Source organism: Canis aureus, unplaced genomic scaffold (genome assembly GCF_053574225.1).
Source record: "Canis aureus isolate CA01 unplaced genomic scaffold, VMU_Caureus_v.1.0 ptg000154l_RagTag, whole genome shotgun sequence".
Lineage (NCBI taxonomy): Eukaryota > Metazoa > Chordata > Mammalia > Carnivora > Canidae > Canis > Canis aureus.
Window position 1 is genome coordinate 1 of NW_027554456.1, and position 19,688 is coordinate 19,688.

At 51.5% G+C, this 19,688-nt stretch overlaps 1 long non-coding RNA gene across 1 annotated transcript; it reads left to right on the plus strand.

The window, feature by feature from the left end:
• Positions 1-948: 948 nt before the first annotated feature.
• On the plus strand, positions 949-2,774 carry LOC144309673 (uncharacterized). Its single transcript, XR_013375605.1, has 3 exons — positions 949-1,263; positions 1,463-1,626; positions 1,866-2,774. It is a non-coding gene; the product is annotated as an uncharacterized LOC144309673 (long non-coding RNA).
• The last annotated feature ends 16,914 nt before the right edge of the window (positions 2,775-19,688 follow it).

A 19,688-nucleotide genomic window follows, 5' to 3' on the forward strand; every position in this document is an offset into this window, starting at 1 on the left:
GGACCGAGAGGGTCCCCTGTGGGCACATGGGCTCCACGCAGTAGACACCTCCAGGGGCACCCGCTGCGCACCCCGCATGGTGTCAGACTGCAGGGTTGGGGGGGCAGGGGGTGCACACACAGCTGACTGGCTGGGCCTGCTGCTGCAGGGGCTGGGGCAGGCGAGAGAGCAGCCCGGGCTCCCTTGCTCCAGGGGCTGCCCCAGCCACACTCCAGGAAAGCCACCGACCTTCACATTTTGGAGGACACGAGGCTTACTGTTTGCGCACTGTCCCCAACCCGCGTGGTGACATGGAGCCAGGAGCTGATGGGTCGGGGGCGGGTGGCGGGCGGGGGTGGGGGGTGCCTTCTGCTTCTGAATCGTTGCTCCAGAGTTGACAGAGGGAAGGAAGGGGAGGCTGGGACCCAAGACACTTGTCTGATCCCTGCCTCGCTCTGCCCCCGCTAGCACCCTCCCGCCTCCAGCCCCCTCCCTTCTGCTCCATCCTGGGCTCCTGTCATTCAGGGACCCAAGGAAGGGGATGCTTGCAGTGGCTGTTCCAGGGCAGCAGGGCAAAGAGGAGGCTCGGGATGGAGCGAGCCCTGCAGGGTCATCCCTCACACGGCAGTCCAAGGGCACTGACAGGAGTGACGGTGAGCGCCCAGTGCTGAGGCCCAGAGAGGTGCCCTGCCTTGCCCGAGGTCACACAGCAAGAAGGGCCAGCGCTTGGCCCGGAGCCCGGGTCTGCACAATCATCTCAGACTTCATCGCCTCTCCCGAGTGGGTGGCCCCCTGCTGGTTCCACTCCCTGACTGATGTCCAGGCCTTGTGGTGTTCCTGCAGCTTGGAGAGAGCCTGGGGGGGGGGGGGGGGGGGGGGCTGGTGCAGGGGAGAAAACAGAAAGTGCCAGCTGATTCATATTTCTAAATGTCATGTTATTCCAAGACGTTCTCACTTTGCCACCACCTTCATCCACCCCCCGCTTGCCATCTTGAAGGAGGGCTGTGGAGCGGCCGGGGAGGCGGGCTGCGGTGCCACCCTGGTCTGGGGGGCTGCGTCGCTGCCCTGCCCCCTGGGCGAGTGGAGGGGTGGGCACTGAGCCGGGAGCCCGGCTTCGAGCTCCGTGGGGCACCGAGCCTGGCCACGCTTCCTTGGCACGCTTCCCTATGCAAAACGGGAAGGGGCTGTGCTCCCCAAGCCCCGCTGCCATCAGACTTGCCGCAGAAGAACACAAAACCAAACAGGCTCTCGGGCTGCACCCCGAGACACTTCAGGGAGCCAGAGGTGAGGCTGGGAACCCGATTCCAATCCTCAGCCCCCGACCCCTGCCCGACGCGGTGGTCGGGGTACAAGCGGTCTACAGAGGGGTGCCGGGAGAGCTCCCAGCAGCACACTTCCATCCGGATTCTCGTTCGTCTCCGGTGCTTAATTACCTCCTCCGGAAGGCCCTCCCTGATTTACCCACCCCATCTGCCACCTCCAGGGCTCATCACTCCTGCCTCCTCACCCACACTCATCTTACTGCTCCCAAAAGGCATTTAGTCATTTGCGCCTGTGCGTGCGTGTCATGCCCTGGCGGGTTCCGCGACGTGAACTTCCCACACGGCACAGAGAAAGGCGCTCAGCCCCGGAGCCAGCTGCTCCCAGGTTCGTGGCCACCGCGGACTCCCCCGACGTGAAGTGTGCAAGCACGTATCGCAGGGCTTGGTGGGAAGGGGCGGTCAGAGGTGCGACAGGACAGCTGGGGTAAGGCCAGGAGGTTCCCGGGTGCCCATGGGAGACCTGGACCCCTGCCGCCCGACATGTGCCTGTCGGCAGAGGACTCGAGCAAGCGCGGGTCCTCCACAAAGAATAGGTGTTGCTCAGAGTCCTCCGGAACCTTCCAGGGGACACCAGGTGCTGTCCTGCAGGAAACGGAATTCTCCACACACGGTTCAACGGGACAGAGGAATGGAGGGGCTGCTGACAGAGGTGGGTGGCATCTGGGGGACCGGAAAGGATCATGAGGCTCTGCGATGACAGGCGATGCTGGCGTCCCACACCTAAGGAGGCAGGGGCACGCGGAGGAGAGCTGGAGGAAAGAGGGGCTGCCCCCCAAGAGCGCAGTCACAGAGGGAGGGGGCCATTCCCGGGGCCACAGCATCACGGCGGGGAGAAGCAAAGGAGAAAAAGACCCATCTTTCTCTTCCCACCTTCCCTTCTCATTCTGGTACCTTCCATCGGCCAAGCCCAGGCTGCAGCCAGAAGCCCCAGCAGCCCCGAGAGGTCCCCCTCCTGGGGCACAGAGAAGGGCAGAGAGGGTTTTGCAGGGTGCAGGGTGGGTAGGAAGCAAGCAGAGAGCACCCAGCTACTCAGGCAGCCCGGCAACCTCCCAGCAACTCCACACCCCCGCCTGCCCCTCTCCACTCCGCGGGGTTCGGGGGGGGGGGGTGCCCGTGCCCCACACAGGCGTCGGAAGCCGGGCTTGCAGCCCCATCTCTGCCACAAGCTCAAAGGACACCGGCAGGAAGTCACCTCCCCGCCCCGGGCCCTGGTCTCCGCATCTGCAAACCCTACAGGCTACAGGAGCCATCCCTCTGCAGGCCTGACCTGAGATGTTCCTTGCCCTGCCTCTTCTAGAAGGGAGCCCTGCTCGGGCGGCAGGAAAACGGGCTCGGAGAAGAAGAAGGAAGCCTAGCAAATGGAAAATTAATTCTGGACGGTAAAGAGCAGAGGCTGTTGTTTGTGATGTATAACTTACTCTTTGTGTCAAACTGTGTACTGTGAATATCAGTGGGATGGCAAGAAAACCGAGATCTATTGCTTCGAGTGTAATCTGTTCTCGGCGTTGGAGCAGGGAAGGGAGGGGGAGGGAGGCTACCACTTTAATCACAGGCCCAACTCGAGATGTCAAGCTGCTCTCGGGTGTGTTAGTGAAATGATGTTGTATTACAGGCTTCCCAGACAGCACCCCACACTGCAGCTTTATCTGCCGAGCCGTAAATTAGCACACCTACTTTACGCTCTTCAGGTAAAACCAGTAATTTAGCTGAAAAACACACACGCACGCACACGGAGCTTGCAAGGGGCGGGGGTGGTGCTTAGGAGACGGGGCTGCTCCCCTCTGAGCAGGGAATAGCTAAAAATGTGCAAACTGGGATGAAATGACACGTCGGCGGCGGCTGCACCTCCTGTCATTAGTGCGTGGGATCCTGGTGCAAGGCCCGGAGCCGACCCACCTTCCCTTCTACCTGCCTCAGTGCCTCCCACCACCCCCCACCCCTTTTCGCCATGAACCGTAAATTACATGCTGACACCTTTAATTTGTGCAAAGTATGCCTGGCTGCGCCTGGCATCAGCAGCCGGCTGCTATAATAAGGTCAATCTATATTCATTGTCGCAGCACTTGATGTGCCAGATAATACAGGGAGGCAGTGCCGTGGTGGCTTCTCCGGGCTGGGGGGGCAGGGGGTGGGGGTGCCCGCTGCCGCTCAGCGCGGCCTGGCACCAGTTGGTTCATCACTTATGCATGGCATGAGCGATGTTATGATTTAGCTAATCACCATCAGGTATTCATCCTACCGCAGCCTGTGCCAAGGAGGGGGGCCCCCCCACCCAAGAGCAGCATGGAGAGACCATTCAGTGGGTCTGACCGTCCTTTCTGGGCTGTGCTCCCTGGTGGGGGATCCTAGGATTCAGGATTATAGACCCCCTAGCCCGGTGGAGGAGAGGCTGTTGGGGGCTCCCCGTGGGCAGGGGCACTAACGTAGGGTATCCCCGGCTCCTGGGGTCACACATCATGAGCCTAGGCACCAGAGTCATAGGGTTCTGGATTCCGATCCCAGCTCTACCTCTTGCAAGCTGTGAGAGCTTCGACAAGTCACCGGACCTCTCTGGGCTGAATGGGGAGAGGATTCCAACCCTGGCAGGGAGTCTATGAGGATACAAATATATGAGTAATAGTTCCTGATGGGTCTGCACAGAGGACGTACTCAGTCCACGGCAGCTCCCCTTACTCATCCAGGTGCTACTGGATGAAGGTCTGCTTTCAAGTGGGGCATTCAGACCCAGAGGTTGGCTAAAGGATGGGGCTGGGCCCAGTGGGTGAGGCCGACCTGAGTCAAACCCCACTTGCGTGGGGATTTTGCTGAAACACTTGCCAGATTCTGAAAGGTTTATGCGGAAGAAGATCCAGTGACCCTGAAGAAGCATTAATCCGTGGCCGGGAAGGGTCACAGGGGCAGAAGCGAAGCAGGTTCTCAGCCTCAGACAGGCTGGAGGCAGCAGACGAAGCGCGGGCTTAAGGACGAGGAGGCGAGGCCAGCCAGCCCCTGCCTGCTAGCCGCCTGAGTGCAAAACAGAGGAAACGGATCCACCCCAGGCCGTCCAGGCAGTGAGCTGGGGTCCCAGCGGGCTTCTGCTCCCATAGTTCTGCCCGCAGGACAAATGACAGTTGGTCCCCCCAGGGGGGCTGCCCTGGGGATGACAGGGCACCGTCTCCTCTCTTCATGGTGCTTCGCTAGGGGTGCACAACATGTGTTCCCCACTGTGCCCACAGCCAGGTGAGCTGTAGGAGGCCCACGATGAATTCAAAGGCCGCTGGCCTTATCCACGCAACGGAGCCAGTAGCACCTGCCCCTTGGGGCTGATGAGGAGACTAAGTGAGCCCACCTGCACACCTGGGCCGGCCAGCTGAGGACCCCTTTTCCCTCCCATCAGCTAGCTTAAGGTCTAAAGAACGGGGTCCCCTAAGTCCAGCTACAGCACAAAGGCTTCTGTGATCTGGAAACATGCTAGCTCATCCTACCCCGCGCCTTTGTCCCTGCAGCTCCCAACCCCCCAGGAACACCCCTCCCTTCTCACTGTCCCCAGGGCTAGTGTATCCTCCCCGGTCCTGGTCAGATCCTGCTTCCTCCAAAAAGTCCCTTGTCCCTCCTCCTCCCAGCCCCTCCCTTCCCGAATGTAAGAGGGCCCATTAACATCCTCTAGCGATGTGGTCCCAGGTAAGAAGTAGTGGGGAGGCAAGCCATTCCGTACAGGTGAAGTGGCCTTAGGCCTCTGTGGGCATCCTCCGCAAAAGGGACAGGCAAAGGGGATGTAGGGTGCCCTAGGCGGCCCCAGGCATCACAGCACTAGGCCAAGCTTCCAGGAAAGCTGGCTCTGAATGGACTACAAGGGCAAGGCCAGTGGGCATCTCCATGGAAACCAGTGCCACCGGGCTCAATTCCCCCATCTGGGCAGTCTAGGGACTTGGAGTCCGAATTAATTTAGTTTAAAGAAATGCAGATGTCCTCAACCACATAGGATGGTGGCTCAAGGTTTCTTCTCCGCAGGTGAAAGCACCTGCCCGGCCCCACCTCTGGCCAGCGGCCTCCGCTCCTGCCCCCAGGCCGGCCGGGGCTGCCTCCCCACACATCTCCCCGCAATGACCCCTGCACCTGTGCCACCTGCTCCTGCCAAGACGCGGTACAGCCCGTGTTCAATCGCCCTCGAAATGCGTCGCATCTCCTCCCGGCAAAACCTGGACAGAGCGGAGGGCGGGGCCTCCCGGGCAAGCAGGGCCCGCAGCCTCCCACCGCCACCTGGTGGGTTCGCCTGGCTGGGCACTCCCCGCCCATCGGCGGCAGGGACACCCGTGGGCCGCCTTCCCGGGCCCGACGCCCTCATCCCAAAGCATCCTAATCATCCTCTAGCAAAGGACCGTGATGCCACTTTGCTGCTGAGGAGCCAGAAGCAAGAGAGGCGTGGGGCTGGTGAATTCCTTCATAGAGCAGGATCAGAGCCTCACACAGAGACCGAGGCACCCGGCAACCCCTCTTCAGCACTGGGACGGGGGGCCTGTCATCGCTAACACCCCATGCCCCCCAGTGTCTTTTCTGAACCTCTTGCCGTAACTGATACCTGGCTGTCCCCACACATACCGCTTCCCCACCCTCTCCCCAGAGGAGGCTCTTGTCTCTTCCATATCCCACGTCACCTGGGGTTGGGAGGTCAGGTGGGAGCCCTCAGATCCACCCTCCCCCTCTAAATCCCCAGCTCCTCTGACTTCCATGCCAAGTGACTTTACCTCTCATCACCATCCTTTCAGCAGGGCCACCCCCTGGGTCACACCCTTCATTCACCGCAGACTTAACCGGCCCCCTCGCCCACTGGCTTCCTCTGAGCGACCCCCACTGAACGACTCCACATCCACTTGAGGATCCACCCAACAGGGGGCCTCTCTGTTCCTCCATCTGGCTGGCTTCAACCATCCGATCCACCCTGTGGCCATGGGCCTCACACCCTGACCTTACCATCTACACAATATCCACCTCAGGCCCCCCACCTGGCAACCACCTGGTACCTGCTATCCCTCCAGATCAGGCTCCCTCTGCCTCACCGAGCCCTCTGGCCACCAACCACCACTGTCCCAGGATCAAGACCCGTCTGCTGCCCTCATGTCCACCCTTCCCAATCCTCCCTCCTTCCTTCTTTACACTTAGAAGCCATGCCCAGGCTTGGCTCAATCCAACCACGCACCTACGCAATGCCCACACCCATGCAGCAGAACATGGCTGCAGAAAGCGAACTGACTTTCCCCTCATTCATGGCCTTGAATCTCAAATAAGGATTGCCGCTGCATAGCTGCCTTGGCAGGCACGAGCCTTTTCTCCCAAACAAATGTCTTATCCTATCTCCTGTTCACATACCCCTTACCACCTTCAGTGGCCACATGCTTTGCTCAGAAAATAGCAGCAATCAGCAAGAACTCCCTCATCTTCCCATCTAGGAACAAGCACTCCTTCTATACCTGCACCCACTCTCTCCTCCCTCCCTCCCATTGGGCTCTGCCCAAAGCCACCTGTTCCACATGGGGCCTGGATCCCACCTCTCTCACCTGCTCCAAGGCCTGGGTGTCTCCTCTTTCTGCACCTCCATCTTCTCCCTGTCCGTGAGGTCACCCTCGGTAGGAAGTGCATGTTCTAGGATCTCCTACAATAAACAACAAGCTCCATTTATCACCACACCTCTCCCTAGCTCCCATCCTGGTTTTCCTGCTCTTGTTTGCTGCATAACATGCCAGCGGTCTGCAACTCCTGTCTCCATCTCTCACTGGGCATTCTGTGCCCACTGCTAGAGACCCACTTGTGTGCCCCTGGCCGGGAACTGATGGGCAGTGTAGCATGGCTAGTGGCCAGGAGCAGGAGGGAAGAGCAGCTCGAGAGCAAAGACAAGACCCTAATGGTGAAGAGCCTCAGATTCGTTCAAAAAAGCTGGCTATCTCCTGTAGCAGTCTTCAGATTTGTGTGTGAGAAAGGATGTTCTGGTGGCACTGGATGGGGTGGGCTGGAGGTCAAGAGAGAAGACCGATTAGGAGGACACGGGAGGGGTCTGGGTGAGAAATCAAGGAGGCCTGAATTAGCCAGACAAAAGAGACAGAGAAGGAGTGTGGAATCACTGTCAAGGCTAATGGGCCAAGCATGTCCAGTGTCCGGTATGGATGTCCCTTCTTCTGGGAACGCTCCTCATCACCCATGCTTTCCCATCCTGAAACTGACCAGACTGGGTGACTCTGGGTTGGTGACCGCCTCTCTCCCCCAGCAGCTGAGGGTGCTGCGCTCTCGGCCCTGCCACCACCTGCCCCTCGCTGCTGGCACATGGTAGATGCTCCGCACACACTCGTGGGAAGGGTGGACCCCACAGTGGTGAGGCCAGCTGGAGGTGAGCAAAGGGCCCAGCTGGGGGAGATGTAAATGCCAGCCTCAGAGCTCAGACTTTATCCCATCAATACCAGGGGGACCTCGGAGGGCTGTGAGTACAGAAGTGGCACAGCCAGCTCTGTGTGTGATAAGCCCATCTGACGGCTATGGAAAATGAATCTGAACAGAGCAAGACTAAGGGGAGCTCCTGTTCTGAGCCAGCTCTAATACTCCAGGCAAGGGAAGATGAGGCTTGATCTTGGAAAGAGGACCAAAGAAAGGCCAGCCTCAGAAATACCAGCGAGATAAGATTGGCAAGGCAGGATGATGAACTGAAATATAGCTAATTTGTTGGTGGCTTAGGCAGTTGGGTAGATGAGCAGTGGGTGGGATGTGCTGTAATGAACTCCATGTTGGTCATGTTGAGTTTAAGTTCACTGTGGAGTATTCCAGGGAGAAATGCACTAGACTGGCAGCTGGATATGCCAGGACAATCTGCAGGGTGGGGGTCCAGGACTAGAGATAGAGATTGGGGAGCCATCTGCAAGGAGAGGCAGGGACCACAATGGCATGGAGACCAAGGAGTCACCAGGAAAGGTTATAGGAAAGAGTCATGGAGTTTACCCACCGTTGAAGGTCAACAGAGGGAAAGGACCCCACAAAGAGACAGACAAGGAAAGAAATCACAAGAAATCAGGACAGAGTGGCATCCCAGACCCCAGGGAAGAACATTCAAGGACTGGTAGTCATGGGGTCCCAGCAGCAGCAGCAGGTTTGACCTTCACTGGTTTGGCTGCCTGAGAGTCCCTGATGACCTTTGCTAAAGCATTTCCATCTAGTCGAGGGGTGGAGGGAGTCACATTGCTGTGGGCTGAGGAATGTAGAGGCAGCTCAATTAGTTAGTTAATAGCCTTGTGATAATCGTTACACCTCCTTCTTCCAAAAAGAAGCAACTTCTCAACTGTAAAATAGAGATTACAATAAATCAAAAGATAGCGCGTACATAAACAACCTAGAACTAGGGCAGACATACAGTGCAGGTCAAAACAGGTCAGGTGTCCTGGCTTCTCTTACTAACAGGCATTCAGCCAATAAAGCTGTTAAAAATAGGAAATTAAAATTCATGTGCAGACATATACACAAAAGGATTGAAAGCTAACTTGAGCAGAGAATCATGCACCCAGGTTCAAAGCATCAGGGTTCGCAATAGCCCCCCAAATGGGAGCAACCCAAGCAGCCATGGACAAATGAATGGATAAACAAGATGTGGTATTGCATCTGGGTGGCTCAGGGGTTGAGCATCTGCCTTTGGCTCAGGTCATGATCCCGGGGTCCTGGGATCGAGTCCTACACTGGGCTCCCTGTGAGGCTCCTGCCTCTCCCTCTGCCTGCTTCTGTTTCTCTTTTTGTGTCTCTCATTAATAAATAAACGAAATCTTTAAAAAAAGGAGAAAAAAGAAAGAAAGGAAAGAAAGAAAGAAAGAAAGAAAGGAAGGAAGGAAGGAAGGAAGGAAGGAAGGAAGGAAGGAAGGAAGGGAGGGAGGGAGGGAGGGAGGAAGTTGTGGTATACACATCCAGGGAAATATCATTCAACCTTAAAGAGGAAGGAAGCCCTACACATGCTACAACATAGAAGAATCTCGAAGACATGATGCTAAGTGAAACAAGTCACAAAAGAGCCAAAAGTGTCTGGTTCAACTCATAAGAGGTGCCTAGACTAGTCAGATTTATAGAGATGGAAAGTAGAATGGCCATAGCCAGGGGCTGGGGTGGGCAGGGTGGGGAGCTAGTGTTCAAGGGGGACAGAGTTTCATTGGGGAAGATGAAAAGAATTCTAGAGACGGCGGTGCTGCCGGTTGCACAATAGGAATGTACTTAACACCACTGAACCGTACACTTAAAAAATGGTTAAAATGGCAAGTTTTATATTGTGTATATTTTACCACAATAAAAAAAATGTACAGAGATGAAGAATATATATTAGAGGGTGGGCTAATAAAATGACTAGGACTGAGCATTTCATTATGTTCTGAGGTTCTTAGTAACCAAGACTTAAAGGAAACTTTTGAGTCTTGATGTTTAATAAATGGAAAAAGTGACTATGGCAAGAGATTTCAAGTCTACCCACCCCCGTGTCTTACAACAGGCGATGATAGCATAAAGGACAAAGCAGAAGACTGACGAGGTACAAAGACATGTTCATTACATAACTACTTCTGGCGGTGAGTCTTGAAGCAACGTGAGACAAAAATCAATAAAACCTCACTCAAAAAAAAAAAAAAAAAAAAGCCTTTCTGGTGGGAATGAAGCTTAGTAAGGTCCAGATGTGAAGATTTCCAAGATGGGACTTAGAATTCCCAAAAAAAACAAGCGTGTTCCAATCGGTGGTACCTGAAAGACATCCAGGAGGGGGCATCCAGGAGGCAGTGGGCAACCTGCTGCCAAGCTCGGGGGAGAGGTCTGCTCAGGGGAGGTGGGGGCCTGAGCCTCATCAGCACAGAGATGGTGTCCAAATCCATGGGCAAGAGTGCAATGGATCGCAGGAAATGCTGCCTCATGATCACCCCCATTTCACCAAGTATGGAGCAGCTGGCAGTGCAGGAGCAAGAGCTCACGTCCTCTGACTTTCGCTCAGTGCACGCCACTGTCCCAGGGCACTTCTCTGTTCAGGAGAAGGAACACAGTGCTGGGCCTCGGAAGCCCTGGGTCAGAGCCTCACGACAGCCTTTCTGGCCTGTGGCCTTGGACGACTTACACGTGTTCTTGCAACCTCAGGAAACCCCCTTTGTAAATGGTGACAAAAATTTTGCAGTCCCTGTCTTCCTTGAGAGGTTATTGAGAGCAGAAGGGTGGCTGGAGAGGGCTTCGGCCCGTGCCTACCCCATCTTCTCTCTCCCTCTTCACCATCTCAAATAGATAGCAGTCCACAAAGAAACAGTGTCTCCCCCTACCCACCCACCCCCAGTGCAAAGACTGCTGCTAGTCAGGACCCACTCCTCGTTGGGATATTCAGCTATGACGAGCCGCGTGACAGCAGAATGCACCTGTAAGCCGCTGATGCACATGAATGATTGTGTTTCTGTGCCCCAGAGCCCCAGAGCTATCAAGGCAACGGGATGCCCTTCACCAAGCAGGGGAGGCTGGGGGGCCGGGCGGGGCCGTGGGAAGATGGTGCATGCTGCATGTGATGAGCCTGTGGACATTCCATGCAAAAAGGCCCAGAAGTCAGTTGTATGTAGAGGCCCCAACCCACACAGCCACCCCCCCACCCCCCATAGGTTTGGGAGAAAGAGAAATCTGGTGATCATCAGCAGGTAAGGTGGAAATGGAAGAGACAGCGGGACCCTTTTTAAGGGAATTTTGAAACTAAAAGTATTGAAGCCTTTAACAGTGAGATGACCACTGGGCCTTAGGAAGGGGCTGGGGAGGATAGGAGAAGATCTGGAGGATCCAGAATTCGCGCCACACCCAGTGGCCCCGGCCGGGCCCGGGTGGGACCCTCACCGTGTGCGGCCCAGGACGCTTGACACAGGAGAGTCTGCAGAGCTCAGCCTTGCATGACGTTGGAGGGACGTGCTGGCAAGACCCCGTCAGACACATCAGCTCTTAAAACCACAGCCTGGATGGCTGTGCTCAGCAATCATGTGTTTAAAAAGCAATAAGACTAAATGCTTTTCCGTTTCCCCTTTGAGAGACCATGTATGATAAATGATAGGCAATTTCATGGTTGGAGTTTCAATTTCCGAAAATATTAGTGCTATTCCCCAAGCTCCACTTCCGAGATAAATTCTTTTTGGCAGCCTCCTCCGTTGTCTCCTAATTCCCTGATTCTGAATATATTTGGAAGTCTGGTGTGAATTTCATCAGCTCAGCCCCAGCATCCCCCTGCCGGGTGTGCGCTGCAAAGGGGTAACCCACCTGCCACTTTTTACATTTGCTTCAAGTCCATGGGTATTTCTGAAGCGCCTCCTGCGTTCCCAGCCCTGTGTTAAGTGTTATTGGGGTGGTTGTAAGGAAGCTACAATCAACCATCTGATCAACAAACCCTGATGGTGCATCTGGTCTCTTCAAGCTCAAAGCAAAGACATGAACACTACACAGGATGCCTGGGTGGCTCAGTGGTTGAGCGCCTGCCTTCAGCTCAGGGCGTGATCCCGGGGTCCTGGGATCAAGTCGCACATCCAGCTCTCTTCAGGGAGTCTGCTTCTCCCCTCTGCCTGTGTCTCCACCTTTCTCTCTGTGTTTCTCATGAATAAATAAATAAAATCTTAAAAAAAAAAAAAAAAGAACATGGAACTCTACAGTACCCCTGTAGCACCTCATGCTGGTTCCACGCTCTCGCCTTTTCATTGTTGGGAAAACTGAGGCTCAGAGCTAACCTAGTAGAGTCAGAATGGACTGCTTAGTCAATGGGGAGAGATGACAGACAGGGAACATTTACTGAGATCCTATTGAGGGTCAGACTCTGGGATGAATGCTTGTCCAACCCTCAGCAGAGGGGGCTAAGCTGTTTCTCCTCACAAAACTCAAGGTAAGTGTTATCATCCCCATTTTACAGATGTGGAAACTGAGGCTTGGACAGGCCAAGCAACTTATCCAAGGATTCTCATTCTGCTAGACCACATTGCCTCCCCCGATGTTACGAGGCCAGATGGTGTCCCAACAGTCATCTTTAAATCATGGGAGCACTCTTGTTTAAAAACATCAAAGGGGGATCCCTGGGTGGTTCAGTGGTTTAGCACCTGCCTTTGGCCCAGGGTGCGATCCTGGAGTCCTGAGATCGAGTCCCACGTCGGGCTCCCAGCATGGGGCCTGCTTCTCCCTCTACCTGTGTCTCTGCTTCTCTCTCTCTCTATGTCTATCATAAATAAAAATAAATAAATCTTTAAAAATATAAAAAATAAAAATAAAAACATCAAAGCAACAAGCCAGCCAGGAGGAGACCAATTAACTTTGCCCCTCTGTCTCCCATTCCTCACTACCCTCTGCCTGTGCTAATCCTAGGCTCCCTCTTAAATTTCTCGGGCTGATGTCCTCGGGGTGTTACCAACAGGTCCATTCCCTGCTCTCTCTCCTGTTGTCACCCTCTCTTCTCAACAAAATCTTCTCCATCATAGCTCAGCTTAGATCCACATGATAACCTCTCTCCTCTCTGCCATGTACTCACCCTTTAAAGAGGCTCTCTCATGCCCAGGATAATATCTCCCTCTCCTATGATCTCACAGATCCTCATCCAAAGACTGGGCACAAAGCAAGTATTCCAAAACCTTAAAGAAAGCCCTGGGGCAAGATGAAATGGAATGGGGCAAAATGAGAATAAATCTCTCGGAATGGAGCAAGTGGAATGAACTGGAACAGAATGTCATAGAATAGAACCAAGAATAGTATGGCATGGATAGAAAGAAGTAGAAAGGGAGAAAAAAAAAACAGAATAGACTAGAACAACATGGAAGAGAATAAAAGAGGATGGAGACAAAACAGGTTGAATTAGACCAGGACAGGTTGGAAGAGAATTGACCAGGATGGAACGGATTGGAACAAGGTAGAAAAGACTAGACTAGAATAGGATAGAACAGGGTTTACCAGACTAAAGTGGAGTAGAACAGAGTCGAACGGGTCTGAAGAGAATAGAGCTCAGTAGGATAACAGGGCTGTAGCCCACTGCTACACAACTAGATGAAACAAAGTTCATTCCATTCATTCAACACCTATTTATCAAGAGCTAATCCATGCTAGGTAATAGCAAAGCAGACGTGGTACCTACCCTCACGTACTGTCTGGTGAAAAGGACAAAAAAAAAAAAAAAGATGTAAGCAAACATTAATGACTACACAATTATAAATTATGAGCTTCCATGAAATACCAGATGAGAGACAGTGAACATTTTTTACATTTGCTTCAAGTCCATGGGTATTTCTGAAAAATGGACTGGTGGCCATGATGAAGAAGAACAGGATGAAAGTAATAATATTAATAAGAAGGAGGTCACGAAAACTGAGACCTGAAAATGAAGAGGAGCCAGGCACACTTGAAGAACCAGGGAAAAGCATTCTGGGCGGAGGGAACAGTATGTACAGAAGCCCGGAGGCAGGAAAGTGTTTGGCCCGTTCTGGGAACTGAATGTTCAGGATGAACAGAGTTCAAGGTGCAAGGCCCAGGATGAGAGAAGAGCCAGGGCAGAGACAAGGAAGGGCTGATGTCGCAGGGCCTTGGTGGGGGGTGGGGGTGGGGAGTTTCATCCTAAGTACAATGAGAAGCCTCTCTGAAGGGAGTTCCATACTTCCTTCTGGGCTGGTGTCAAAGAATGACTTAGGGCAGGGAGGGGGACCATGTAGGCATCTCGTGAGGTCGTCCAGGTAGTGATGCTGGTGGCTCAGAGCAGAGGGACAGTGGACCAGGGTGGGAGAGACACAGGCAACTGGAGAAATAGTCTGAAGGTAAACCCGGATGCCAGGTTTGTGGATGTTTTGGACGTGGGGTAGGCAGGAAGGGGGATCTGAAGGAGCCACTGGGGGTTGGCTTCTATTGCGTGAGATGAAGCTAAGAAGAGATGTTCTGGGGAGGAAAATCAAGTTTCCTTTTGGGAATCCTGAGTTCAAATGCCTGGGTCATGTCCAAATAGAGATATCAAGTAGATTTGGACACACAGGGCCAGACTGAGGAGGGTCTGAGCTGGAAATATCAATTGAGGAGTTGTCAGCTTATAAATACTGTGCTCCGCCTTGGGATCAGGTAAGATCATACGTGCGGTAGTACAATGCAGAACTTCGTCAAAGCACGTCCACGTAGTCCGTGGACTACCAGCATTGGAATCCCTCAGGGTGCTTGTCGAACACACAAAGTTCTGGGCCCCCCGGGCCACTGAGATCTGTAGGGGTGCGGCTCGTGAGTCGGCCTGTTTAGCAGTCACCCCGGCGTGTTTGCCTGCTGTCTGATGTGTGGGAAACGCTGGCCTAGAACAGGACAGGGCCTCTATCACTGAGAAACGTGGACATCTGCACATCAAGATGGAGAAGCCAGCAAAGCGACAGAGAAGGAGCAGCCCTACAGGAACAGGAGGAAATCAGGAGAGGTTGGTGTCCCAGAGGCCAAGCGATGCAGGGGTATCAGGACCGGGTGGTCAACTGAGCCCGCCTCTGCTAAGCAGGATGACCCGGACAGGCCCACAAGAGGTGGCAAGATGCATGCCTCCAGGCCATGCTGGGGCCAGCCACCCAGGGAGAGGCGGGAACCGAGGGGGCCAGAGGAGGACACTTGGACACTGCTGGTGGTCAGGGGTTTCTCTCCAGGCTACAGGATGGCTTCTTTTTCCCACTTCCTCCCAGTGGAGTCAGTATCCCTCTGCTATCCCTGAGAAACCACCCTGATGCCCCAACTCCCTCCCCTGGGCATGTCCCAGCTGGTATCTCTCCCTGTCCTCCCAGAGCGGTTATCAGGCTGCAACCAACTGGTGTCCAGGTGCTAGAAGGCCCACTGCCACCTGTGCCCCCGGCCTCACCTCCAGGACTGAATTTATGGAGGCTGCAATTTCTTACACATACCTAGCAAGTGGGAAAGGCAGCGACTTCCTGGCATCTCACAGGTCATCCTGAGCACCCGCCAAGCAGCTGGCTGGTGGACCCAGAGCCCTGTTCTCAATAGGTGATGCAAGGGGCACCTTTTGAAAGACACATTCAACTTTCATATTCATCAAACAGAAACTGAAAACCTATTGCTTTCATAACGCAAACCTCAAAAAGCAAGCCAGCTACATTTCCTTGTTGGTGAGGCTCCTAAAAACAGAGATTTTCAACTGGGGGCAAACCGCTGGGGGATCTTTCAGAATCCAAATTGGTGTGATGGTTATGTTTTTCAAAAGGTCACATACCACGGGAAGGCAGGGCAGGGAGAGGAGTGCGGCCCACCCTTGGCTTCCCCCAGTCAGAATCTGATTCTGTTGCAAGCTGACTCCTTAGGCCCAAGCCTGTGAGGGGCCACACACCTCGGAAGACCAGAGGAGTCCCTGTCATCCATCTGGAGGCAAATTCCTGGCGAGGAGCAGCCGGGAGAGACTTCACAGAAGTCCCTGAACCTCTCAAGAAGAATCTGCGGCAGCAGAGGGATTTTCCCCAGGAGAGCAAATGACAACAGAGCGCCTGTTTGTTTTCGATGCAGGAAGGAGCTGGAACATCTGCTCCTAGAAGCCACTTGAAAGATAATCAGGCAGCAATGTTGGCAAAACAGCTGTGTGGCAGGCAGGGAACGGGGCGGCCAGGAGTTGGGAGGGTGGGGGGTGCGGGAGGAGGGAAGCTAATCCCTGAGCTAGGGAGCAGCAGCTGGCCTGGAACCCTGCTGCTGGCTGGGAAAAACCCTGCGCCCCCCATCTCCCGCCCCCGCCCCGCCCACCAGAGCGAGGACCTTCCTCCTGGCCCAGAGCAGCTCACATGCTGAGAGCCCCATTGTCCTCCTGGAGAAATTCTGGGTTTGTACCAGGTTTCCTGCAGGATTCAAGTCAATTTCTAGGACCCGACTGACAATGTTGAATGTTTCCTACACCTGTGATCCTGGGAAGCAGCCAGGGTTAACCCCACCCTCACCCCTTTTTGTCCAGAAAAGGCCATTGCAGTTCACTATGGTCCTTTCCCAGGTGACTTAGATGGGACTCCTTCTGCCCTCTTGTTAACCTGTGACAGAACACACATGCAGATCCTCCAAATTCCCATCCTTTGTCTTACAAAGCTGTATTGTTTTGTCCCCACCAGTCAATGGAACACAACGTCTATCAACTAAACAATTTAAGCTTCTCTCCTTTGCCTAGGCCTGGGAGATTTGAAGCCCCTGCAGCCAGAATACAGGCCTTCCTTAACCACCCCTCTGGGGACTCAGGGAAAAGGGTTCTCATGTCTACAGTGCCCTTGAGTCAAGTCCCTCCTGACAGAAGTCCGCCTTTGCTCTTTGCTGACAGGACATGAAGATCCTCTGGATCTCCTCCACCTCGTCCAATGCCTGAAGCACCACCTCAAGTCACTCCTTGGGACTAAGAGCTAAGGTGAAACCTCAGAAGACTCAGAATTCCGTCCGTCACTCACCTAGAGGACAAAGAAGCCGATCACTACTTCATAAGCTCATACTGGGAGTCGAGCTCTGCAGGGTTTGGTTTGACAACCACTATGCCCAGGTCCAGGGAGGGTGGAGTCCCCCAGCCCCCAGTGCTTGCTCACTTTTCTTCCCCCCAAAATGTCCAAGTAACCCACCGAAAGGCAATGAAAAGAGAACAAAGAAACAAAAGACAGAGCAAGAAAGAGAAAACAAAAACAAAATTACAAACTTAAACTTTGACAAGTCAATAATTAAATTAAGTGTAAATGGTCTAAATACATCAGCTAAAGGACAATGATTAGCAGAATGAACTAAAAAGCATCACCCGACTAAATGCTGCTACAACACATTCACTTCAAATGTGACATAGGCAGGTTGAAAGCAAAAGAAAGGAAAAAGATATATCATGCAAATGCTAATCAAAGGAAAGCTAGGGTGGCTATATTAATAATCAGCTAAAGTAGGCTTCAGAGTAAAGAAAATTATCAGAGATGGAGATGGACATTAAACAATGATGAAAAGATTAGTCCCCCAAGAAGATCTAGAAATCCTAAATGTGAATTCATCAAGCAACAATGATGCAAAATATGTGAAGCAAACACTGCCAGAACTAAAAGGAGAAATAGCCATCTCCACAATTATAATTAGCGACTTAAATACCCCTGTCTCAACAATTTATACACAACTGGACAGAAAATAAGCAAAGATGTAAAAAAACTCAGCACCATCAACCATCAGGTTCCCATCAACTTTTATAGACCATTCCACCCAACAAGAGTAAATTATACATAATTTTCAAGAGCCCACAGTACATACATCAAGACAGATGATATTCTAGGCTATAGAAAAATCCTCAAATCTAAAATAATTGAAATCATACAGAGTGTGTTCTCCAACCACAATAGAAATTAGCAACAGAAAGATAACAGAAAAATCTCCAAACACTCTAAACTAAAGAACACACTTTAAATAACCCACGGGTCAAAGTGGAAGTCTCCAGGGAAACTTAGAAACACATTGGACTGAATGAAAATGAAAATATAACACATCGCAATTTGTGGAACACAGCTAAAGCCATGCTGAAGGGGAAATTTATAGCACTAAGTGCACACATTAGAAAAGAGGAAAAATCTCAACTCACTAATCTAAACTCCCATTTCAGAACATCAAAAAAAAGAGTAAAATAAACCCAAAGAAGCAGAATGAAGGAAGTAACAAAGATAGGAGTAAATCTGATGAAAATGAAAACAGAAAAATAGAGAAAAATGAATGAAACACAGACCTGGTTCTTTAAAAAGATCAGTAGAATTGACGAATTTCTAGAAAAATTTACAAAGAAGAGAATAAAACATAAATTAGCAATATCAGAAATGAAACAGGAGATATCACTACAGACCCTGAAGACATCAAAAGCACAGTAAGGAAACTACAAGTCTACACACATAAATTTGACAACTTAGATGGAATGGACTAAATCCTCTAAAAATACAAACTACCATAAATCACTAAATATTAAATAGATCATTTGTATAGTCCCATAATCTGTAATTATTTGAGAAAACTGAATTCATGATTTAAAAAAAAAATCCCCAAAAAGAAATCTCCAGACCCAGATCTGTTTACGGGAGAATTTTACTAAATGTTTAAAGAAGAACTGACACAAATTCTACACAATTTCTTCCAGAAAAATGGAAGAAGAGGGCAAATCTTTTATGAAACTAGTGGTGCCCATTACCAAACTAGGCAAAGATACAATTATCCTTTATGAATATAGATGTAAAAATCCTAAATAAAATATTAGTAAATGAAATTCAGCAATATATAAAAGGAATTATACATCATTACCAAATGCAGTTTATTCCAGAGATGTACACTGGTTACATATTTGAAAATTAATCAATGTAATCAACCCTATTGACTGATTAATAAGAAAAATTTCATTATTGGGATGCCTGGGTGGCTCAGTGGTTGAGCATCTGCCTACGCCTCAAGGCATGATCCCAGGGTCCTAGAATTGAGTTCCACATCGGGTTCCCCACAGGGAGCCTGCTTCTCCCTCTGCCCATGTCTCTGCCTCTTTCTGCGTGTTTCCCATGAATAAATCAATAAATAAATCTTTTAAAAAAGAAAAAAAGAAAAATTTAATTATCATATAAGTTGGTGCGGTAAAAGCAGTTGATGAAATTCAACAAAAATGAAAAAAGAATAGAGCAGTAACTTCCTCAATCTGATGAAAACCCTCTACAAAAAACCTTCAGCTAACATACTTAATAGTGAAAGATTGAATCCTTTCCCTGTAACACTGAGAACTGACAAGGCTATCTGTGCTCACCACTCTTGGTAAGAATAGCTCTGGAAGTTGTGGCCAGTGCAATAAAGCAAGAAAAAGGAAATAAAAAGCAAGCAAATATAAGAAAAGTTGCCTCTATATGCAGATAGATGACTGTCTACATAGAAAATCCAAAGCAATCTATAAAATAAAAACTCCTATAACTGATCACAGGATACAAGATAAATGTATAAAATCTATTATATTTCTGTATCCTGGCAATGAACATATAAACACCAAAATTAGAAATACTATGCCACTTATAATTGCTCCCCCCAAAAAAGGGATATTTAGAGTGTAAACATAATAGGAGTTACATGCTGAAACTATACAATGTGGATGAAAGAAACCAAAGATCTAAATAAATAGAGAATCATGCTGTATTCACGGATAGGAAGACTCCCCATAGTACAGTTGTCAATTCTTCCCAAGTGATTACAGATTTAACACAACTTCTATTGAAATCATAGCAAGAGTTTTTTGTAGACAATACTATTCTAAAATTTATATGGGGATCCCTGGGTGGTGCAGCGGTTTAGCGCCTGCCTTTGGCCCAGGGCGCGATCCTGGAGACCCGGGATCGAATCCCACATGGGGCTCCCGGTGCATGGAGCCTGCTTCTCTCTCTGCCTGTGTCTCTGCCT